The sequence below is a fragment of the Leguminivora glycinivorella genome, chromosome 4 (genome assembly GCF_023078275.1).
Source record: "Leguminivora glycinivorella isolate SPB_JAAS2020 chromosome 4, LegGlyc_1.1, whole genome shotgun sequence".
Classification (NCBI taxonomy): domain Eukaryota; kingdom Metazoa; phylum Arthropoda; class Insecta; order Lepidoptera; family Tortricidae; genus Leguminivora; species Leguminivora glycinivorella.
This window is the reverse complement of record NC_062974.1, coordinates 1,091,883-1,117,848: the sequence shown is the minus strand read 5'-3', so window position 1 is coordinate 1,117,848 and position 25,966 is coordinate 1,091,883. Positions and strand designations below refer to the sequence as shown.

General features: G+C 35.6%; 1 protein-coding gene across 1 annotated transcript in view; it reads left to right on the top strand.

The window, feature by feature from the left end:
- The first annotated feature begins 1,980 nt into the window (after positions 1-1,980).
- The window catches only part of LOC125225472, a 344,251-nt gene continuing 320,265 nt past the window's right edge, over positions 1,981-25,966 (top strand). Inside the window, exon 1 of the mRNA XM_048129212.1 lies at positions 1,981-2,114. The gene's annotated coding sequence lies outside the window, so the exon portion shown is untranslated. The remainder of the gene's footprint in view (positions 2,115-25,966) is intronic.

The following is a 25,966-nucleotide window of genomic DNA, read 5'->3' as shown; positions in this document are numbered from 1 at the left end:
CAAATGACATTTCGCACATAAGTTCCGGAAAGCTCATTGGTACGAGCCGGGGTTTGAACCCGCGACCACCGGATCGAAAGACATAAATAACTATAATATGATAATTGTAGTAATATGATAAATAGTAGACAGAAGAACTTTTGCGTGATCACGAATATCACCATAATATGTGATGACTTGATGAGATTGATGAGCAGATGAGCACCTATGCGTCAACAGTTGATCATGAGTAGGTATGTATGTGTATTTTTTAACCCCCGACGTAAAAACGACGGGGTGTTATAAGTTTGACGTGTCTGTCTGTTTGTGTGTGTGTGTTTGTCTGTGGCATCGTAGCTCTCGAACGGATGAACCGAATTGGATTTAGCTTTTTTTGTCTGAAAGCTGAGTAAATCGGGAGTGTTCTTAGCCATGTTTCATGAAAATCGGTCTACTATGTCGCGGTCGGGGGTTTTTTCAAAATTTTAATTTTGTGGTTAGGTTAGGTGATTATTAGGTACATATTGGTACTAGCACTAAAAAAAAATCATGATTCATTTTACTTCTTATCATCATTATTATTTAATTTGAATTAATGTAATTAAATTTATTTCAGCAGGCTATGCTGATAAAAAATACATGATTTTGATGCAAGGCTAATCAAAATCATTATAGCAATACTTACCCATCATATGCATGCACGGATCCGTGCGTAAAATTAGGCCATCTTGTTGCATTTTTTCCGGAACGATTTTTTTTGCTCTACACGGCAATGCCGACGATTTTGACGCATCGAGGAGTTAAGTCATTTAGATATGTCTTAATAAAACAAAACCGAAATACATACATACATATAATCACGCCTGTATTCCATAAAGGGGTAGGCAGAGCACATGAACTACTAAGTTTCAGTGCCACTCTTGGCAAAAAGGGGTTGAAAGAAATCCAAATTGTGGCATTGCAGTGACAGGTTGCCAGCCTCTCGCCTACGCCACAATTTAACCCATATCCCACAGTCGACTTCTACGACACCCACGGGAAGAAAGGGGGTGGTGAAATTCTTAACCCGTCACCACACGGGGACCCGAAACCGAAACCGAAATAATATGTAAAAAAGTTGTTAAATAGCAATAATAACTAAAGTAAAATACGGATCTCAGACCCAAGCAAAACTACCGTTAAGTAGTGTAGGTAGAACCCTTTATGGAAACAACCGTTAATAACCATATTGACCACAACACAAGTTTATTGAACCAAAGGGCATATCGCAAAAACAAGTATTAAGTATACTGAAATAGATAAGTAAGGGCATTTATTTGTGTGATGAGCACAGATATTTGTTACTGTTGTTTATGGATGTATTTATCTATTTTTTAAGTATGTATTGTCATCTTTATTTTTTTCAAATCAGGCTAGGCTAAGGCTAATTATAAAAGTAAAATACAAAACCACTTAAAAACAATAAAAAAAAAACATATAAACATATTATAAAAAACCTAACCTATTAGAGTGCCGCCAGCAGCAGGCAGGGCCCAAGAGAGAACCTTCTGCATCTGACCCTTGATCCAGCCACCTATATTATTATTTTTATTTATTTATTCCATATTAAATTCTTACACAGGTAAAATACAAAAAGTGCCGGGTTATGATATATATAATACTAGCTTTTGCCCGCGGCTTCGCTCGCGTTAGAAAGAGACAAAAGGTAGCCTATGTCTCTCTCCATCCCTTCAACTATCTCCACAAAATCACGTCAATTAATCGCTCCGTTTTGCCGTGAAAGATGGACAAACAAACAGACACACACACTTTCCCATTTACATAAAATATTAGTATGGATACACCTACTACTTAAAAAAATCATAAAATAATTTGATTTTTTACGTAAGAAACGCAAATCAAAAATATTTTTTCACCAAATCACGCCCGCCCCGTCACCCACTGGCCACCAAACGACACAGGTGCAAATCTTGTGCGCACGCGTCGGCCGCTACACGCGTGGATCGCTTGCGCATCTTCGCGATAGCCGGGAAATCGTATTGTGACGAAGCAAGGTGTATGTTGTTTTTTTTTGTGTTTTTTTGTGTTTGTGAAAGCGTGTTTTGTGATTGAGGATTTGTTTATTTATTTGATTGGTAAGTAATAGAGGTAATTACACTTCAATTTTGATTTAATTAGGTACTTATTCGCAATTATTAGGTTTTATTTTTAGTAGGTAAACAAGCAATCAATATAATTATTTCCTTTGGCCCAATTTTTGAAAACTAAATTGTGGCCAAATTTTTATAAGCACATTCTTGATTGATTACCTGATAGACACTAAAACATCGTAAATAAACAGCAAAAGAGACTAAAAATATATTTCACTTAAGTATTACGTTTTTTTTAATATTTTACAATTTTTTTGTGAAAAATTAGGAATTGTTTATGTTAAACCCTTAAATGCATAACCTTGACAAAGATTTATTATAATTTGAATTTTGACATGCTGTCATTAGAGTCAAAAATAGATGATGCATACATTATATACATCACTACGCATTTAAGGGTTAATTCAAATTTATTACCTACTTATTAGTAGCCGTCGTTACTTATCCAGCAATCTTGGTGTAGCATTGTCGCGTTAAAGGAATATGTCGGAAGCCAGCTGGAATAGTAAATAAGGATTAATAACTGTATAATGAGCCTAAATTGACCATCTAGCTAGAAAACACAATTAAAAATTCCTTTATTTCTACCATGCTGCACCGGGGTACGCTCAGCTAGATGGCGCTAATATTAATATTTGACATTTTAACACATATCAAGCTAAGAATATGGGCCAAATTGTCAAAACTGAGGTTCAAAAGTTTTAAGCATGTGTCAAGAGATGGCAGTCTATACACTGTGATTACACATTTTATACCTATAAAAACCACAAAAATGTAAAATATGTTATTACGCTCAGCTAGATGGCGCTATTTAATATACCTAAGAATATGGGCCAAAAACTGAGGTTCAAAAGTTTTAAGCATGTGTCAAGAGATGGCAGTCTATACAATGTGATTACACATTTTATACCTATAAAAACCACAAAAATGTAAAATATGTTATATTTATTAGTATAACCATGTTGAGCGGATCCGGCTCCGAATGTATTATTGCTTATGCAAAATTTGCGCAAACTTGTCGAGAAGAGACCTTATTTGCATAATTGAGTGATGGACTTAGTCATACACTTGTTTCCCATTTTAAATATGTTTATAAAAAAAATTTAGGATTTTCCCCGTGTGACGGGTTAAAAATTTCACTACCCCTTTCTTCCCGTGGGTATCGTAGAAGTCGTCTGTGGGATATGGGTTAAATTGTGGCGTAGGCGAGAGGCTAGCAACCTGTCACTGCAATTTCCGTTTTTTTTTTCAACCCCTTAGTTGCCAAGAGTGCAAGGTCAGATGGCAGTCGTCAAAGCGGACCCCAGGCTCCCATGAGCCGTGGCAAATGCCGGGATAACGCAAGGAAGATGATGAGTTGCTAAGAATGGCACTGAAACTTGAGTAGTTTCATGTGCTTTGCCTACCCCATTATAGGAATACAGGGCGTGTTTATTATACATACGTATAATGTATGTATAGGACATTCTTCCACAGATTGACTGAGGTAATTGTGGGTACTCAGACAATAAAAAGAAAATAGATAAGGAAAACTGTATTGTCCATTAGTTGAATAGAAAAACGATAGTTTTACTGGATTCTATACAATAATCAATAACCTTAAATATTTAACATTCCTGAAATATCTTAGATAAGCCGTTCAGCTCTATTAATGCGTTTAAAAATAGATGTGGTAACAACAAGTGCACGTACTATGACATAATATGAATAGAAGTATGATTTGATAAGAGAACATAAATCGGCACCTAAATATTTAAGGTAAGTTATTTATAACTTAATTTTTAAATCATATTAGGCAAAGGCAAAGGCGTTTCTACGAGTATATTCGTTTTTAGGGTTCCGTAGTCAACAAGGAACCCTTATAGTTTCGCCATGTCTGTCTGTCCGTCCGTCCGTCCGTCCGTCCGTCCGCGGATAATCTCAGTAACCGTAAGCACTAGAAAGCTGAAATTTGGTACCAATATGTATATCAATCACGCCAACAAAGTGCAAAAATAAAAAATGGAAAAAAATGTTTTATTAGGGTACTCCCCCTACATGTAAAGTGGGGGCTGATATTTTTTTTCTTTCCAACCCCAACGTGTGATATATTGTTGGATAGGTATTTAAAAATGAATAAGGGTTTACTAAGATCGTTTTTTGATAATATTAATATTTTCGGAAATAATCGCTCCTAAAAGGAAAAAAAAGTGCGTCCCCCCCCTCTAACTTTTGAACCATATGTTTAAAAAATATGAAAAAAATCACAAAAGTAGAACTTTATAAAGACTTTCTAGGAAAATTGTTTTGAACTTGATAGGTTCAGTAGTTTTTGAGAAAAATACGAAAAACTACGGAACCCTACACTGAGCGTGGCCCGACACGCTCTTGGCCGGTTTTATTTTAATTATCTACAATTACCTACATATTGGAAATTCTTACTTATATTTAAACATATGTAAATATTTTAACTATAAAACTCCCGTGAGACTCAAACATATATTAAAAAAAACATGTCGAACGTTATATCGACTTAACACGTGAGTAACCCGCTTGAAATATTTTTTTAAATATGTAAATATTTTTTGAACTTTAATATATATGTACCTACATATACGTAAATAAAAAGTAATTGTCAGTTTTCACACATAAACCGCAAAACCGATTTTGATGAAATCAAATTAAGATAGTTTGAAACCCAAAATGTCAATTTTCACCGATCATCATCGCGTCAGAAGATGAAGTAACGGACATAACATAGTAAATCATTTTTTTAACCGCCTTCCAAATCTCAAAGGAAGGGGTTTTCAATTCGTCCGTTTTTTTTAATGTTTGTTCCTCGATATCTCCGTCGTTACTGGACCGATTTTGAAATTTTTTTTTTTATTGAATGTATATGCATACAGATTGGTCCCATTTTTCTCAAAACCCAGTTCTGATGATGGGATCCTGGAGAAATCGAGGGAACTCCTCAAATCTGAAAGGCATACATATGGTGATTTTTGTGTTTTTAAAAGAACAGCATGCATTTACGTACGGAACAGTGACATTTGGTGCAGTGGAACTCCTGATGATGGTCAGAATGGAACTCCTCAAATCTGAACGGCACACTTATAGTGACTTTGGTATTTTTATAAGAACAGCATGCACTTACGTCCAGAACAGTGACATTTGGTGCAATGGAACTGCTGATGATGGTTAGAATGGAACTCCTCAAATCTGAACGGCACACTTATAGTGATTTTGGTATTTTTATAAGAACAGCATGCACTTACGTCCAGAACAGTGACATTTGGTGCAGTGGAACTGCTGATGAAGAGTGAGCCGCCCCTGGTTAGAGTTCCGTTCTGATAATCATTCTCATCTGTATGTACTATGTACTTCAGAATCATCCAGATTTCAAAATTGGTTCAGAAATGACGGAGATATCGAATAACAAACATTAAAAAATATACAGACGAATTGATAACATAATCCAATATTTGAAAGTATTTATCACCAAAATTCCAAAGGAAGGCGGTTTTTTTTTCTTAAAAATTATCTATACACTAGTCTAGTTTTTCCTAAGCCAATGAAAGTAATAAATCAATGGAATTCACTCGTACATACTAATTAAGCATTAACATTTTTAATGACTAGGAACGGAGCCATGTCACGACTCATAAAATCAACTATGGAAATTCTTTCACACTTTCACGTTATGGAAAACGCACACAAAATAAAACTTGTTTTTGGTTGGTATAGTGGTTTTCGGTTTCCTTTTTTGTGGGTTTATGTGGTTTATTAATTTTGTGCTCATTTTATCGCAGTTATATTTAATTATTATAAATATAAGTAATTCTACCTATAGTGTAGATGGGCCATTCTTTTCAAAGTTGTCCTCCCCACTTTTTTGTAACATGGGTATGGGTAACATAGGTACTCATCAGGCTCTTTCGATTCTGATAGGAGAAAAAAAATGTCCCAAGATTTCCATACATTTTTCAAACCTTCCATTCCGTTACAGCCATACAAAATGTAGGAAAAAATGGTAACGGAATGGGAAAAAACCTTGGGACACTTTTTTTCTCCGTCATGTAACGTATGCGGAATGAAATCTGGACAAAATTCAATGTCTTATAAAATTAATATAACATAGTTTTTTTTATATCTTTCGTGATTTTAATTATGTATTGAATATCGATAAATAAAAGAGTTAGTTTTCGCCAATGTGACGCTTCTAACAGAACTTGTGATACTTTATGTCCATCGGTGTCGACAAAACCAATGTTAGCATTTTTTAAGGTCCAAATTTATCTTTCATGTGATAACTTTTTAAAGAAGCTTCGTATGCTCGACATTTTTCATATTCTTGTCCGTAGGATCATTAGTGTTCTCAAAATAATAGTTTTCTTGTCGTGAAATTCCATTTACTCGACATATCGATACCTTTGGGTTCAATTGGCGTAAAGGACAAAATGCAGGTTTTCAGGAGAAGCAAAAAACAACTTTTTTTTTAGAAAAATGTTTATATCTTTTTTGTTTTTTGACCTATATTTGTGACGTATATAGAAAAATATGTAGATTTTTAGTATCCTTAACCTTGTGTAGCAACCGTAGTGATAATCTAAACGGTTTAGAAGTTAGATGGTTGTAAAGGACACGTCAAAATGCTATGAACGTCCTTTACACCCACGATTTTTTTGAACAATTAGAGTTGATAGGGTCGTAAATGACGGTCTTAGATGATTTTTATACAAATTCGGGGCGTAAATATAACCGGAATGGTACAAATGGCAACTGTTTTTAGCTTAGTTTTCAATTGAGAAACTTGAAAAATGTATCAAAACGTAGTTAATATGGCATAGAATAGCCACAATAGTGTTACAGTGTATATTTATCTAAATATTTAGCAAAGACAAAGAACAAGACTGTTTTATATCCAGTTTTGCAATAAAGAAACAACATTAAACAACACAAAACTATCTAATATTTTGGAAAGTTATTATTTTAGTACTCGCCGCTGTCTCAATAAGTTACGCATTCAGTATTTAATTCTAGCAGGGAAACTCTTTCGTAGTTTAAGTAAATATATAAACACTAATGGTAATCACGTAAACTTTAATCAGCTACTGTGAACAGTAGACAATACGACAGTAATTTTAAGTCTAAAGTAGAAAGAAGTACTAAGAATAACTAAAGAGTTAAGTACCTATTTATAAACGCAAGTTAGGACGCGTATACAAACTGTGACCAACTAATAAATAATAGTAACTGTAGTCAAGACTACTTACTATGTTGATTCATATTTTTGATAATTTTAAAACAGAAGATTGTTATTTAGTCTAAAACCTGTTAAATAAGAATAATCTTAATTATGAGTTCAATCCTAGAAATATTATAGTCAATGCTTTAAGTACCTGGGTACATAGCCAAGTCACCAAACGCTAACGCTCATTTGCTAGCGAAACGCACCTGTTATTGTCGCACTAAATGTTAGTATAGTCTACTGTTAAAGTTTACTGCCGGCGTAGCTGAATGGCAATCGTCGACGCCAGACGCCGACAAAAATGCAGTCTGGTGCAATACGCAAGAGCGATAAAGATATAAAACTACGAAATAGATATTATCGTGAGCGTTTGTGCATATGGGTACGTACCCTGATTACCATAGTGTTTTTTTTTTATTACCTACATCTCGCCACAGTATAATAATACTACGAAAGCGTTTCCCTGCTAGAATTAAAGGCTGAATGCGTAACCTACTGACTATTCAGACAGCGGCGAATACTAAAAAAATAACTTTGAATTTGTTGCCAAAGTATTAGATAGTTTTTAAGCAAATATTGTTTCTTTATTACAAAACTGGATATAAAATAGTCTTGTTCTTTTTTGTTGCTAAGATAGCTTAGATAAATAATACACTGCATTTAACTAATGTAGCTATTCTATGCCATATTAAGTACGTTTTGATACATTTTTCCAGTTTTTAATTGTAAACTTAGCACAACATTTGTAGTACCATTTCGGTTACAATTACGCCCCGACTTTGTATAAAAATCATCTAAGACTGTCATTTACGACCCTATCAAATCATGGGTGTAAAGGACGTTATAGCATTTTGACGTGTCCTTTACAACCATCTATCTTCTAAATCGTTTAGTTTATCACTACGGTTGCTACACTAGGTTAAAGATACTCGTAATCTGCATATTTTTCTTATACACGTCACAAATATAGGTAAAAAAAACAAAAAAAAGTGGGTTTATCTTTCTCTTGGAAACCTGCATTATATGTCCTTTACGACAATTGAACCCAAAGATATCGATTACAGTTGCAGATAAAATATTTTTAGTGCTGGTCGTAAAGGACGAAGAACAAAAAAACTTGTCCTTTACGCCCAACTTTACCACACTACTATAGAAAGTGATCCTTAAAAAGTAAGGGCTTAAAGGGCAACAATTATATATTGTTGCCCTTCAAGGTGACTTACGACTATATTTTTATTTGTAGATTTCCTTTACGACACAAATAATAATTTATAATTAATGACTTGATATTTACGCCCCTTCAGAAAAGCTATTTTTGCAAGTCCATAGTAGAAAATCTTGGTCGTAAAGGCAACTTTTTAAGAGATATCGAAATTTTAACTACACAGATCGATAGCGCTTGAAATTCTGAACAAAACTGTATATATAACTCATTTTCGCCAAAATGTCCTTTACGCCAATTGAACCCAGAGGTATCGATATTATTAGTCATTCATAAACCCAGAAATGCAAAAACAGCTGTTTTTTTACATTTTTTGACTTAACGGCGTAGCAGCATTTTCAAAGTTGTTTATTTTATTTTTGAAGACTATAGGCCTAACTTTTTTTGAATGTGTATCGATACTCATGTCTTCAAGATAATTTTTATCACTTTCGCTGCCCCATTCGAATGCTGTCTCGAGCTCTCTGTGAGATTTTGTGCCTTAGGGGGCCGACATTTCTTTTAATCAAATCTCTCCCAGAAAACTTGCCAATGCTGTAATGTTTTCTTGGACCACGCTTTGTTGCGGTAGTTTTTGTAAAGAAAAAGGAGCAAAAATATTATAAATTGACTGTTAGCTTCTAACCCTTCCTACAAAACTTTCCTCGGGCTTTGCATTCGGTCACAGAAAATTGGTATGTAGAAATTACAAACAGTTTCACTAGGTCGTCCTTCTCGATTGACCATCATTTCGAGAAAAGGAATCCAATACTCATGAAACTTACCAGTTTAAATGACAGATATGTAAACTTTAATCTGGCATTTATACATTATTTTAGTTTATTTATTTACTTACTCTGTACGATATCAAAACTTTGTCCAGATTTCAGTCCGCATACGTTAAGGATTGTGATTCTGAGTGGAAACCACATAAAAATTTTTTAATCTAAAAAAAGTGGGGTGGACAAGTTTGAAAAACAAAAATGGCCCAGATATTTAGGCGGACAAAATAAAATACCTACTTAAAGTGTCCATAAAGTTACTTTTTAACAATTGTAATAATATGTTTATACTGTTAAAATCTTGTCATTTTTATTAAAATTTTGAATGTGTTACCTGTTCCTTGATAGAGATAACATCTTCATAATAAGTATAAACGCAGTTCATTCATTCTAATCCTATTAACTGTGCTATCCATACTAATATATAAATGGGAAAGTGTGTGTGTGTGTCTGTTTGTCCGTCTTTCACGTCAATATAGAGCGACGAATTGATGTGATTTTTTAAGTGGAGATAATTGAAGGGATGGAGAGTGACATATGACTTTAGGCGAAGCCGCGGGCAAAAGCTAGTACTGACATAAGCTCTGAAAATTTATCATGCATGACTAAAAGGAATGCTCTACTTTTTTAAATTTGCATGGTTTAGTTTTACACGTGTCCTTAATATGTAAAGAGCCTAATACTAAACCAAATCTCGGCCTAATTAGTTATTAATGGTATGAATTGACTGTAACGAAACTGGTACAAAAGGTCACCCTAATTATGTTGACAGATTGTCACATAAATTTGATAGCGCTGCATAGTTTAACTGAATAAAACGTATATACCATAGAAACTAAGACTAAACATAAAACTCAATAATAGTTAGTTTAAATCTAAAATAAGACCTTGAGGCATTATACTAAGGATTTTATAATTTCACTTAATTCATATTGACAATACTAGGTATATTTCAACTATTAGTAGCCAGACTCTTTTATAATAAAAAATCAACTATCCTACGCTCAATAGCGGAATCTCAAAAAAAAAATCGTAATTTGATAAAATGTTCTAATTTGATTTGAAAATATTTTTAGCGAAATATTCATTAGGATTATTTTTCTATACCAAAAAGTATGTTTATTTTACGGATAAGATCGATAAAAATTAAATCCGCTTGGCTCGATTAACTTTTTTTAATTCTGAGACATTATGAACATTGCTTACGATTTCATCAATCTTTAGTCATGAGTGTTATGTTGTAATTCTAATGGGTAATAAGAAAAAACTTACCTCATGATTAAGATTATATAACAATATTTCTAAACTAGCCCAATTTAAATTGGTCAACTGATCACTTATTACCGTAATGATCATTAATTGCTAATTAGTTGATGCCCTTGTTGAAACCGGCCGAGAAAGTGTCGTTACTAACGTTACAATTTACATGATTATAAAAACGTTAGCATATTGTGAGAAATGTCATTAGTTCGAAAGTGGGACAATTTTGAAACTGACATAATATGAAATTTGAAATTTGTTATGGCTTTCTTATTGAGATCAAGAAATATCCAAACTTTAATAGAGAAGATGGTTTACTTTACCACCGGCTTGGGATCCAGTAGTACATCTGATAATGGAACAAGCACGACGAGGCTGTGAGGCATTTGTGTTGTATGGTGTTGGACATTTGCAGTTTGGTTTTGTCAGTTTTATGTACTATAGATTAATTAATTGTTTTTAAAATAGCAAATGTATTTTTTTGAATATTGTATTATAACTATCTTTATTAACACTATTAACAGTGTGTGAACCTGCCTTAAAATCTATATTATTTATGGTAAATTAATATTTCTTGTATGTGGGTAGTTTTCACATTGTAATTTTTCCTCAGTCACCCGTTGATCACGAACGCTGTAAAGTGTTCGAAACGTCGTTATAATTGTAAATTCATTATACGCGATATAATCCGTTTCCATAGCTTTATTTCTTATGGCTAAGTCAACACAGACAGGACATCTAGCGAATAGCTTATTAAGAAAGTTGTTTACTGATATAAATTCAATTAAAGCAAAATTTTTATATTTCGGCTCAGATAAACTGGGATATCCGTGGTGCAGCAAATTCCAGATATCCCAAAAATTATCTTACATGTATATAAATCCTGACCTATTAGACGATTAATCGATTATCCACGATGCCACTGTCACGATGGTCCCCAAAGAAGATTTGGCGGCAATAGCGGCCCCTGATATAGATGGTGGAGAGTCCTGACTGGCTACATACGTCTTCAATGAACGGAAAAAATCATAAAACGAATGCTCATAATGCACACACACACACACAAAGATAGACGGTAGTAATAAGCCAGCATTAATATGTAGATGGTAGCGTCCCGGCGACGTTGCGCAAGCGCTTCCTTGATTGATCGATTTCTACGCGAACGTCAGATTGCGCACAATCCAAACGTGTAGAATATTTGTGCGCGGATCTGTGATGAAAGCAGAACCTGAAGAATTTATTACATAAACTAAAAAAAAAATAATGATAGGTACGATTCAAGATAAAAATATTTTTTTTGAGGAAATCTTTTGAGTAAAAGTTATTTATTGGTTTTCATGTGAGTACCTAAATATTAAATTTAACAGGGCGTTATCCCCGAGATCTCGAAAGATTTCCTACAAAATTTAAAGAATTTCGAATAATTAGGGGTGTTCAGGGGCTCGTTTCTCGAAAGGTACAAGCCTTGTATTACAAGTGTGTTTCCAAGACAACCCATGCGATTTGACAGTTCGCGCACTTGTAATACAAGGCTTGTACCTTTCGAGAAACGGGCCCCAGATCGTTCGAAACAAAAGTATTTGGTTGAATGACCTACGGGATGTCATGTCCAATAAGTATGGTCATGAATTTATGATCAACTTTTTTCTGTTATCAATAAGGAGCGTTTCAATATTTCACAACTTACCGCAATGAAACCAGAATTAAGTTTTTCATTCATTATTTCCTTCTTTTAGTGCAATCTGCTATAAGTTTAAAGGCACGCTCAGACTTACGGCTCAGCCACGACATTGGTCTAAGCGTGACAGCGGTGAGCGGCAGCCATACATTGGAGGGAGACACAGCGATGGGACTTTTCATTCGCACGTATGGCTGCCGCTCACCGCTGCCGCGCTTAGACCAATGTCGTGGCTAGGCCGTCAGAGCGGAGCGTTCAGCGGAGCGGGCGAAGCGTGCGTCCGGGTCATTATTTCAATGCATGAAATTGTGTTCAGACTTTATGTACAGAAAATTATAAGTAGTAAATGATATTTTATTAACTTTACGTGTTTATTTTGTTAGTATTATTATCGTCCAATAATGTTTTTTAGAATATTGTAAGATATTTTTCTGAAATTTCCGATTTCCGTAATAAACATCACGCTACGTGGTCAGTTCGAATGAGACATGGTCTACTGCTCACTACTGTTAAAAATACATATTTAGCAAAAACGCAATGTTAACTGTATGTACTTATGTGTAAGTATGTTGGCTATATATAAAACAAAAGCACAAAAAATACAGCAATGATGAATATCAATATTCACATGATTTAATTTGTTCCAATAAAAACCGGCCAAGAGCGTGTCGGGCCACGCTCAGTGTAGGGTTCCGTAGTTTTCCGTATTTTTCTCAAAAACTACTGAACCTATCAAGTTCAAAACAATTTTCCTTGAAAGTCTTTATAAATATCTACTTTTGTGATTTTTTTCATATTTTTTAAACATATGGTTCAAAAGTTAGAGGGGGGGGGGACGCACTTTTTTTTCCTTTAGGAGCGATTATTTCCGAAAATATTAATATTTCAAAAAACGATCTTAGTAAACCCTTATTCATTTTTAAATACCTATCCAACAATATATCACACGTTGGGGTTGGAATGAAAAAAAAATATCAGCCCCCACTTTACATGTAGGGGGGGTACCCTAATAAAACATTTTTTTCCATGTTTTATTTTTGCACTTTGTTGGCGTGATTGATATACATATTGGTACCAAATTTCAACTTTCTAGTGCTAACGGTTACTGAGATTATCCGCGGACGGACGGACGGACGGACGGACGGACGGACGGACGGACGGACGGACGGACAGACAGACATGGCGAAACTATAAGGGTTCCTAGTTGACTACGGAACCCTAAAAACCATCATCACTTTCGTGGTCACTCATATTTAGTAATATTTTTGGCAAAAAACTAGTCACATTGAAGTATTTGTACGTTGTTTTAATATTAGCAACACCGATACTCTGCGTCAAAAGTTTGGTATAAAATTGGACACCGATGACGGACATAATTTAAGAGTAATAAAATAATATTGTACCTTGACAAGTCTGTGTCAAAGATCGTGCGTCACTTTTGTAGACTTCAGTTTAGGCAAGTGTTTAATTATTAAATTATATTAATATGCTTAATTCATGTTTTCTGGGGTTAATTTACACGTCAACCATGTAATTCCGTTATAACTTAAAAACTATTCCGTATAAATCCGTTAAAGCAGACTATCGTCACTTTCGTGGTCGTCACTTTTGTGATCCGTCACTTTCGTGGTCATACATCACTTACGTGGTCCGACCACGAAAGTGACTTTTGACCACGAAAATGATGCATCGGGAAAAGAAATTGTTAAATTTAAGTATTAAATTAAAGTTCTTTGTAAGATCTATGCTTATAATACTTTGACATGTGTTACACCTATATGTAGAAATAGTACGAAGTGGTAAATATTAGTATTTTGGTGATTTAATTTAAAAAATAAATTTTACAGTTCAATTATGCCAAAAACGCATTATAAAATGTCTGAAAAATTTAAACGGATGCCAATGTCATTCATAGCAGGAATAAGGTAGTAAGCTAGAGAAAGATATTAAATAAGAAAAGAAAAAGGATTATTATTTCTAAAAAATATACCGACTTAACTTCTCGTGAACAAAAGCTACGCGAAAAAACTGGAAGGATCGAGCTAAACGATACAGGGATAGAATAAAACAAACCAAGCAAAATATACTAAAAGAATTGCTAGAGAAGAAACGCCACCTTCAAGTGAAATATCAGAACATAACCCGTCCCCTTCGCGCGCGTCTGCGGGTAAAATAGCTATTCTCAGAAATCACAGAAAATTAAAACACGATTATGTCGATTATTTAAGAAGAAAGGTGAATTTTAGACACTAGGTAGATTAGCAAATTTAAATGACAGAAAAGAGAAAAAAAAACCCAAAAAACAATTTAAAAGAGCAAAGAAAAGCTTGAAAAAGGAAATATGAAGATCAAAACAAGATTCCCAAGAAAAAAAGAAGTCGATTATTAGACTTAGATTAGAACAGACATAGTTAAGTTTTATTTAAAAGACATCGACATCTACTGGTAAAGAAGAGACGAGAAGAAGAGACGATAGCAAAAAATAATCTTATTAAACAAATGCGATTACTTAACGACACCGTCAAGTTCTGGAACAACGCGATCACAGGAAAACGTTTACTCGGAAAAACCTTATTCAAATATCATCTATGAAAGTCTGGATGTGTGATATGAAAGTGTAATACCATACCGATCTAAAAATAGTAGGTATCACATTTAAAACAATATTTGATTCAAAGACAGCGATTAAATTTAGACGTTAAGGCGTAGACTAAGTTTGGTAACAAAAGTGATGGTTTGAATTCGTCACTTTCGTGAGCAAGTTATTTTTATTTTTTTTAATGAACGTGCAATGTTTATGTCAAGTTAATTGCTACCTGACTGATTGCAATTGATGGCTCTTAAATCATGGTAAAACTGTAATTTCTATTCTATATTTATAAGGCTTAAAATCCGATTAAGTGTTATTTTTCGTGGTCATCATGGTCACTTTCGTTACCACCAAATATAGTTTTTTGAGTTTTTTTTACATAAATAACTATTTTTGATCTCTAACACCATTAAAACTTTGATTTGTATATTTGACTACATCTATAATAAACAAAAAACTAATCAAAAAGAACATTTTTGTTTTTGAACATTTTTAGAACCCCTTGAAATAATGACCCGTCCACACTATCCAGCGTCTACTCAGGACACTTGTATGAGCTTCAATTGTTTGACATGCACGCCGCACGCCCCGCCCCGCTGCACGCTCAATATAAGCGTGCACTCAGGGGCCCGTTTCTCGAAAGGTACAAGCCTTGTATTACAAGTGTGTTTCCATGACAACCCATACGATTTGACAGTTCGCGCACTTGTAATACAAGGCTTGTACCTTTTGAGAAACGGGCCCCAGGCCTTACACTTGTAGCTTGCACAATGACTACAATGCGGGGATATTTTCCCCTCACTAGCACGGAAACACGTGTTTTGTCCTTTAATACCAGCGGGTAAAAACGCATTTTATCCACTAGTGGGTAAAGTAATTTGACCTTGAATACGGTAAATTAACTGCTTTAAAATTGATAAAAGTAGGTGAATCTAGTAATAAAGATGATTTACCACCTGTGGAACTACTGGAAGCAGTGATAAACGCATTTTTTGCGTTGTAGTTTCCTCGCTATAGTGAGGGGAAAAGTTTAGTGTTACACTCGGGTGCAAAAGTATTTTACTTCTCGTGTGTTAAAAAACTCGCAAGTTTAGGATTCTATTCTCGAACCACTCGCTTCGCTCGTGGTTCAACTATAGAATCCTTTCACTTGCTCGTTTTTCAATTCCACACTCGGCGTTAAAATACAACTTTGCCCCCTTGTAGGTATAACAAATAACTATTGTGATTAAATGCAATATGTATAAAATTCTTACACGTGAAATAACACCTCTGAATGCAAACATGTTAATTATCAAATTAATCTACTTATAATCTACTATCTAGGACCTGTGGGCCGATTTTTGAGTCTCACGCGTTCGAATTCAGAAAATTGTCACTGAAGAGCATTTCTTTTTTTTTTGCCACTTTTATGAAGTGTGATATTTTTGAAAAAAAAAAAAATTTGCTATTTCTACTCAGAATTACTAGCCTTTTCAATCCTAGTAGTTAAAAAAATTGTCCCATCCGATTTTTTCTTATTTTGTTACCATTTTCCGTACATGTTGTATGGGGTAACAAAAGAGGAAAGTAACAAAAATGTATGGAAATTCTGGGGAAATTTTTGTCTCCCAGTGAGATTGAAAGTACTCGTGATTCTGAGTAAAATTGACCTAAAATTCCCTAAAACAATCAAAAATTTTTTATTGGCAAAAAAAAAAGAAATGCTCTGAAAATAATAGGCAAGTCACCGTTTTCAACCGGTGTTTTAGTGACAAAATCCCGTATGCGAGATTAAAAAAATCGCCCTCCTGCAAAGGAGAAAATTCGGACACGCGAAAGCAAATCGCAGAGCCAAACCAACTTTAGAACTGTGACTAAGTTTTATCTATTCTGCTATAACAAATTCCTGCCCGTGCTTTTCAGGGTTTCACTTTTCTGCGTACCTGACTGCATTTTGTGACCAAAATCATCTAGACCCACAGACCATCTTGAGATGTCGGCAAATCGTTTCCGAGTAATGTAAATATTGAGTCCAGTGTGCGTAACTGAATGCACAAACGCTCACGAAACGCTCACGATAATATCTCTTTCGTAGCTCAGTATCTATCTCTATCGCTCTTGCGTATTGGCGCGACAGAGCCAGACTACCTTTCGCGGCGTTTCGTTTTCGTTTCGCGTCGTAGAAATGCCATTCGGATACGGGGCCAGTTGTCTGATTACGACATTAATTACGATAGAGATGATAGCAAAATGTTATGTGGGGTAAACTGATCAATTATTGGCTATTTATAAATTTAGATAGATATCATACACGAAAGAAAAAACGACAGGGCCCACTGGTGGCTGAGCCGGGAATCTAACCCGCGTCTTCAGCTTACACGGCTAACGTCCTCACCACTAGACCACCCGCCCGCCAAAACGAACAAATCGAAAAATATTCAATAAAATAATTTGATTTGTTCCCTAGTTGTATTGGCTATTTATTTTATTTACATTACGTACCGGTCGTGGAAGGTAGTTACATAATATCAGTGTTTCATTTATTTTTTGTAAATTTTTAGAGTTAATATGTAAATGTGGGACATAAGAAGCAATTATTTTGTTAAATTTGTTGTGTATTGCCTGCTCAATGTGCGTCTAATGAATAGTCATGTAATATCTTGATAAATCTATAGAGATTTAACAAGATTTTTCAAGATTGTTATCGTACGCTATCTAAACATCTGCCAAGCACAATCAAGGTCAACAATAAATAAATGCCTGATTGAACAAAGACGGCGTCTTGACCCAAAACTTTACAGTCACGGATCTAATACCCCAGTCAACGAAGTATTTTATATTTCAAATGTGTATTGGCCAAAAATTGTGGCCAAACTGGAGATAGTGCGAGTATCATGGATATGGAAAAAGTATTTTCAAGAATTTACACTGTAGTTTCAACTTTGATTACTTGATTTGACTACTTAGCAGAGCAGAAAATATTAGGACTCAAAGAAAAAAAATAGAGTACACATTCGGACTAGATCCTCATGATCTGGGCCTGTAAAGGAAAGACAGGTAGAAGTGAAGTTACAAAAACTTTGAAGCATTTAATGTTACATTAAATGATATTTAGGTAAGCAGACACTACCTAATATAATATGTATCTATGTAAGGTTTTACATTTAATTGCAAAAAAAAACAATTATTCTGGTACTTAAATATTCGATATAATAATAATATCTGAACGAGAACATTATTAAGATTGATTGTACTTACCTGTAGGTATATTGTCATAGTAAACTTTTTAACTTTAACATTGGTGTGAATGATAAATGTCAAAATGATTTCCGCTTTCAAAAAAACAGTGTCTCCGTTCAATGGGCTATAAGTGAAAACGAAGCTCACTCAATCAGCGATATTGACTTAACACTAGGCGACTACTGGCACGCTTTGAGCAAATTAGGCGAGGCTGTGTATGCCAAACATTGCCAATGGCAAATATTGCCAGTTTAGACTAAAATGCAAGCGTTAGACAAGGGATATTTGCGAAATACAGAGTGGGGCCTGTAACAAAGGCGAAGAATTGAACCGTATGCTATTCTCCTTATACTGATCAACATTTGTTTAGTGACTTTTAAAGATTATGAAGTCTTTAAATTTTTAATTTTTCATACAAAATAAATATTAGCTTCAATGTACGCCATTATTGTTGTCATTGACGTTGTCTGTCACACTTTAGACTTAACAGAATTCGCAATACATTACCTCTTAGAAAAAACTTTCAAGGGTGATAAAAATCAAAATACAAGTCATTTTTAAAAGTCGCCGAACAAATGTTGATCAGTATAAGGAGAATAGCCTAGAGTTCAATTCTTCGCCTTTGTTACAGGCCCCACTCTGTATACAGCTTGGCAAAGCAAGTAGAAATGGAACAATATTAATTTTTAACCCCCGCCGCAAAAATAGACGGGGTCTTATAAGTTTGACGTGTCTGTCTGTGCGTGTGTCTGTCTGTCTGTCTGTATGTCTGTTTGTCTGTCTGTCTGTCTGTCTGTGTGTGTCTGTCTGTGGCATCGTAGCTCCCGAATGGATGAACCGATTTAGATTTAGTTTTTTTTTGTCTGAAAGCTAAGTTAGTCAGGAGTGTTCTTAGCTATGTTTCATGAAAATCGGTCTACTACTCGTATGTCGCGGTCGGGGTTTTTTTTTTTTAATCTTTAATTTTAATGTTGTGTCATTATCGCTTGATAATCTGATATTTAAATAAAAACTGAAAAGAGAGCAACAAAAAATTTACTTAGCAATGGAGGGATCATGGATTGACTGAACACATTTACATGGTTCAAATCTGGCTTAATCATTTTTACACTTTGTGAAGGAGGAGGTAGTACTTAAACAAATCTCGCTTCTTCTGTTTCCCTTGCGCTATGACATGGGGTTCTTCAATAAGGTATTTAGAGTTCTCAAAAATCAGCAACACATGAATGGTTCCCCTGATGTCGCTTAATGTCCATGGGTCGTTACCAATGAAAGAGCAACCGGCCGCCCGTATCTCTACCGAGGACCGATTGACTCTCAACAATGACTAAAATAGAAGAAAAAAAAATGTCCATGGGTGGCGGTGACTGCTGTCATCGGGCGGCTCGTCTGCTTGTTTGCTACCTACATAATAACAAAGTAGGATCCTTACACATCAGCTCAATCTCAAGATGTTAGCATTCACGGAAGAGTGACTCCAGAGAAACCGTGTAGTGTGTACCCAACGGCAGAAAATTACCATTGATAAACGTTATGCTCTTTATATTAAGGTTCAAAAATGATCAGGTAACACCAACTATGACAGCAACACCTTTATTGATCATATGTCGACCTTATATAAATGCAATAAGGTGTACCTATAGGATTGTCTGCTATACCAATGACGGTAATAACAGTAACTGAACTGATCAGAGGTAGACCTCATATAAAGGTAATAAAGTCTACAATAGGTGTGCTATACAAGCGATATTTTGCTTTCATCACGTATTGCATTATGGCAAATATCGGTGCAATTTGGCAAATGATCGCCATTCGCCACGCGCGACTTATAGCAGTCAACAACTCAACAGCTACTGGGTAGCGATGAAATCATATGAACATTTGTTATTGACTGCCCTACCATCTTACAAACGAAGAAAATGTGTAAGCATTTTGGATTATACTGCGTGAAAGTACCTACCTAATCTAGTGGTTTCCAATGTTGACTATGACTGGTATCCGATTCACCTAACAAAACCGTCAAGTTTGGGGCCTTTTTTTTTACGAGGGGAAATGCGTTACGCATACCATCCCAGGCGCAGGGACCGGCCTGGGATGGTTATGTGGGACTCCCATATAGGCTAATGAGACCCATGGTGTACTCACTAAAACCCCTCGATTGCCGCATCATGGCTTATTGGACGAGGTCGCAGGCACGTTTCGACACTCCTCCGCAACTTTCGGCACTCCTCCGCAACTTCAAGTTTGGGGCCTAACCTAACTGTTAGCTTTCATAAGAGGCCAAGATAGTTATGATTTAGACAGCAGAAATGCACAGTCGAAGGATGTTGTCGCATACAGCAAAGGTAGGAAAATTGGAAGATATTCACTAGGTACAATGGTACAAGCAGCAACACCCTTAACTATCCATCAGCTGACTTTAATGAACCTGTAATAAGGATTAGTACAGCTAACAGTGTTGCCGATGGTACCTACGAATAATTCCTTCAAGCAATCTTAGTAGGTATGCAGGCAAATACTACTTGGACAGTGAAATCATAATATGAAAGTTAGCCGTTGTTTATAAGTTATTAATTGAATGAATAATAACCGTAATAGTAGCTAGAAAACAAGTTATAATTTGGAATTTATTGCGCAAAAACTAAGTAAGTACTTAAATAATTACAGGCGTTGTGTAACCGTTATTTTGTCGGATTTAACGCAATTTATGCTACTATACCTATCGCTCACAAATTTGCAGATACAGTGTATTCAAAACTTTTATTACGCGTCACTTATCGAAGTAAAGTTACTTTTCCGATTAATATCCAGTAAATGTAATAATTACCATATATTATAACAGAATAGGCTTAAATAGAATAGAATATAGAATAGAATAGAATATTTTTATTCGAAAGCACACAGATAATAAACAATTTTACACTGACATAAAATAGTAATAAAGTGCCACGAAATGGCTTCACCTCAGCATATTGCTGGCGACTTCCAGCGCTGGTCTTCCGGTGAGACCATTAAGTGAGAAAAATCACGGAAGGTAACATAACATACAAAAGAAGAAACAAAAGGAACAAAAAAAGCATAATTTAAAAATAAAATAGAGAGGAATTAACTACAGGCATGATGGAATGATAATGGAATGGTGGCCACGTACAGATGTAAGAAGCGCTTGGCATCCGTTAGCTCGTTGGGTGGACGACATCCGGAAAATTGCGGGTCACACCTGGATGAGACTAGCTCAGGACTGGGAGAAGTGGCGTACTGGAAGAGATGCCTATGCTCAGCAGTGGGCGATAAAGGGCTAATATGATCCGTATATATGACATCCAGCCGCAATTTTCTGGATTTCCGTCCACCCAACGAGCCAACGGATACCAAACGCTTCTTACATCTGTAAGCGGCTACCATTCTATAAACATTTTAGTTTTGATCCATACAAACAACTATGTGGGTATGTATGGACAAAGTAAATTCACTACAGTATTTACACAACATTACAACCATCAATCAACTCATCCTTCGTTGGGTAAGACGTAGAATGAACCAATTCCCTGACACCTGTAGCAAATTTCACCAATTATATTGGTTACTGACTACGAATTCAAGTTGGTTGGGGTCTAATTTACTAGCGATAGCTGAAAACCATAACAGTGCAAATGTGTCGGCATCTACTCGTACATAAGTTATTGTCCATGCTAATAGCACAGATTATTATTAATTTCTAACGTAACAGATCCTTCAATTGCTCGGAAAACTAATACTAATAAGTTACTACGTAAAACTAGAAGAATAGAAGAGAATAGCTACGTGCCACGCGACTACACAGGCGGGCGCGTGGCGCCCCTCGGCCACTTGTTACCTCGAGGCAACTAATTAATATAATTTAATTCGTATTCATAATATTAAAACTGTTCAAAATACACTTAAAAACAATAAATGTCGAATTGATGATGCCGTTGCGTGATAGAATGATATCGTGCACTGAATATAATCGTCAACAAAATAAACAACCCTTTTATAAACCCTATTATTACCAAGACATAAAGTCTACAACTATAGCCTGTCAACCAAATTTTGGCAGTAGCAATGTACATCAAACTAAAGTATGGTATCCCTATGAAAGGAACAAAAACCAGCAATGTACGTCGAACAGCCACAGATATATTTTTTTCAAGGGGCTCGCTCCTTCCTTACGAATTAGATAATGTATTAAAAAGGGACGGATATGTGCTAGTTATTTCTCTTTTTGGTAGGGTGGAGATTTCCACAGATAAGATACAAATGACACGCGAATTTCCACCGATTTTCAAAACTAGTGTTGCTAGCCCGCGATTTTTCAAATTTGCCGCATTTTTCTAGTGACAAGATTTGGTTGACGGTCTATAGCTATTTAATTTCTTTATATTAGTATCATTATTGATACATTAATCTAACCATACATCACTCTTAATACAATGATTTTAGGTTTAAAATAGATCAGTTAAACGTGTAAATTTTAACCGGTTGGTAGCACAAGTATTACAAATTGTCATCGATAGTAATCATAGTAATTTAGTCGATTAATTAACTCTTTGATTGGACCGACTTGAAACATACACAGTTTGTTGTAGAACACGGGTTAAGTAGAGCATTTAATAACTCTAAATTTAATTTTATATATAAGATACAGGTTGGTGTCTTAAAAGGGTTCCTTAGTCAACTAGGAACTTTGATGCTGAGACGGATGCGTAACTGCAGAACCCTACACTGAGCAATTGAGCATGACTCAACACGCTTTTGGGCGGTTTTTATTTATTTATAAGTAAGTGATAACAACAGAACCATGAAACATAACAAAAAATTTGGAAACACAACTTTATACTACTTAGACATAGTAGCCATACTATCGTACTATAAAAAAAAATAGTACATTACGATACAAGTGCGTTAAAAAGGAACTACGAAACGAGTGGCGATAAATTAAAACACGACCGAAGGGAGTGTTTTAAATCGACACGAGTTACGAATTTCCTTTTCGCACGTGTATCGTAAGACGTTTTTCAGTAGAGATGGCACTCCGAAGTTTCGACCTGACGTATAATGAACCACCATTCGCACTATTATGCGTAAAAAAAAAACCCAATCTGTACTAAAAAGTGTTATGTATCTTTATGTAGTAGAAAAAAAAATCCAACGTTTCTTCACTGCGGTGCCCAGTAAAAAAAATAGATTCATTATCGTTCAAACAATTCTTGCTGATTTTTTCAATAGGTATTTACTCCAAAGAATGTGACATAAATTGTCATTGACTACAATTATCGACCTATCATGTCGCACCTCGCATGGTCAAAACGTTGGTCAACCGTTGCCTCATTACCATTCCGTATGAGTGTTCTATCATGAGAATTGGTCTATGAAATACCAGACATAGCTATGCGAAGTTAGTAATACGTAATAATAATAACGGTTCAATATAGGTATTTTGTCATGACAAGGAAAGATTGAAAGACATGGGAGGAATTTGCCAAGCAATGGCATATTTATATTAAAAAAATTGCAATCACCGCCAAAACACCAGGCCCCGTAGCCGAATGGCATTTCTGCGAGTGCGGGAACAGAAGGGAGGCCGACAACTCAAAATACAGGAAAGAGTGCGAATTTCACGAAAGTTATTCTAGAAAACTATTGAAGAGTAAGTGCATGGTCGTAGAAAAAGTATTGTATGCAACGGTGTTTAACTGAGTCAAAAAATACTCGTGCGCGTCTTTATTAACAACTAGCTTTTGCCCGCGGCTTCGCTCGCGTTAGAAACAGACAAAATGTAGCCTATGTCACTCTCCATCCCTTCAACTATCTCCATTATAAAAATCATGTTAATTCGTCGCTCCGTTTTGCCGTGAAAGACGGACAACCAAACAGACACACACACTTTCCCATTTATGTATAAATATCTGGGCAACCGAGCTTCGCTCGGTTCTGTTTCGTATCCTTGACATGTGTCGCCATCTAGTTCAAAAATGAATAGTACCTACATCGAGCGAAAGAATTCTCAGCCTTAACAACACAACTACTCCACACGAGATGGCGCGCATTTCGCCACAAAAACTCAAATAGTGTATTTTCTGTTCGTTTTAGCCTTGACCTGTGTCGCCATCTAGTGTTTGCAATAAATAGTACTTTCATCGACCGAAAGAATTCTGTCTTAACAGTACAACTACTGCACACGAGATGGCGCGCGAAGAAAAACGCATGAAAACTCGAAAATTCGCGTTTTCCGGGACCTAAGGATAAGTTAGACCGATTTTTCACCCCAAAAAGAACCACATAACAAATTTCTGCGAAATCGTTAGAGCGGTTTCCGAGATCGTCAGTGTAAATAAATATATATATAAATAAATAAATAAATATCAAGAATTGCTCGTTTAAAAGTATTAGATTAGTATTAGTATGGATTTTCGGCTTCGCCTCATGTTACTCACGCCACTCGTCTTTTTTGACCTCACTTAAACGCCTGTTGCATAAAATACTATTTTTTTTGAGATGGTTATTAAAACGCGCATATCTTTCAACATACACCGCTAGACCATCGAGGAACCTAGTAATTATCGTAACGCATACGCGATGATGCTTGATAGGCAATTAGTGCGTCTGTAGTCCAGTCAACGCTGGGGGAAAGTTGAAAACTGTTTCAGGCGAATGGATAGTCCAGTCAAAGCGGTAAAATGGTTCCGTTTTCGGAAGAAATAAAGTAAATATGTTAAAACTTATTAGATGTGTTTTAATATGATACTGATACCGATCTACCAGTGTCAAAAGCAACAATTCTTCAACACTTTCGGCAGTAATCAGTGGGTATATTTACGGAAACATATTTTATAAGAATTAATAATGGGGTTTATTTTTTCGACTACGGTAAGGTAAAAGGAGGCTAATGATTTTAGTCAGTATAAATATGTGGCTATGTACATATATTTGGATTATGAACCAAAAAATAAATAAATATTATAGGACACTCTTACACAGATCGACTAAGTCCGACGGTAGACGGTAAGCTCAAGAAGGCTTTTGTTGCAGGTACTCAGTCAACGATATAATATAATTGACTTATATACGTAGAAAACATCCATGACTCAGGAACAAATATCTGTGCTCATCACACAAATAAATGTCCTTACCGGGATTCGAACCCGGGACCGCGGCGTAGCAGGCAGGGTCACTACACTCACTACGCACTAGGCCAAACCGGTCGTCAAAATATTTTTCAGTAAAATCTTTGCCGAGTCGTACAATGAAAAATGCCGTACTATATCTTATTAACCCCCGACGCAAAAACGACGGGGTGTTATAAGTTTGACGTGTCTGTCTGTCTGTTTGTCTGTTTGTCTGTCTGTCTGTCAGTCTGTGGCATCGTAGCTCCCGAACGGATGAACCGATTTAGATTTAGTTTTTTTTTCTGAAAGCTGAGTTAGTCGGGAGTGTTCTTAGCCATGTTTCATCAAAATCGGTCTAATATGTCGCGGTCGGGGGTTTTTACAAAAATTTTATTTTATCTATTTAGTACGTTGTCTATGATTGCAATGCACTAAAATGATCAGTATGTGCACAGCATTCACAAATATTACGCGATGGATCGTAAGGCATTAAAGGCCATATTTGTGTGTCACGATTGGAATGCAGGGGACGTCTGTAATCATGATGAGAATTTAATACACAAGCCAATTCGAACTTAAACTGATATCTAAATGATATTTAGTTATTGTGCGTCTTACTAGGGGGGGTCAAAACACCGTGTTTTGATGTTTATAGTTAAACTAGCTTTTGACCGCAGCTTCGCTCGCGTTAGAAAGAGACAAAGATTAGCCTATGTCACGCTACATCCCTTCAACTATCTCCACTTAAAA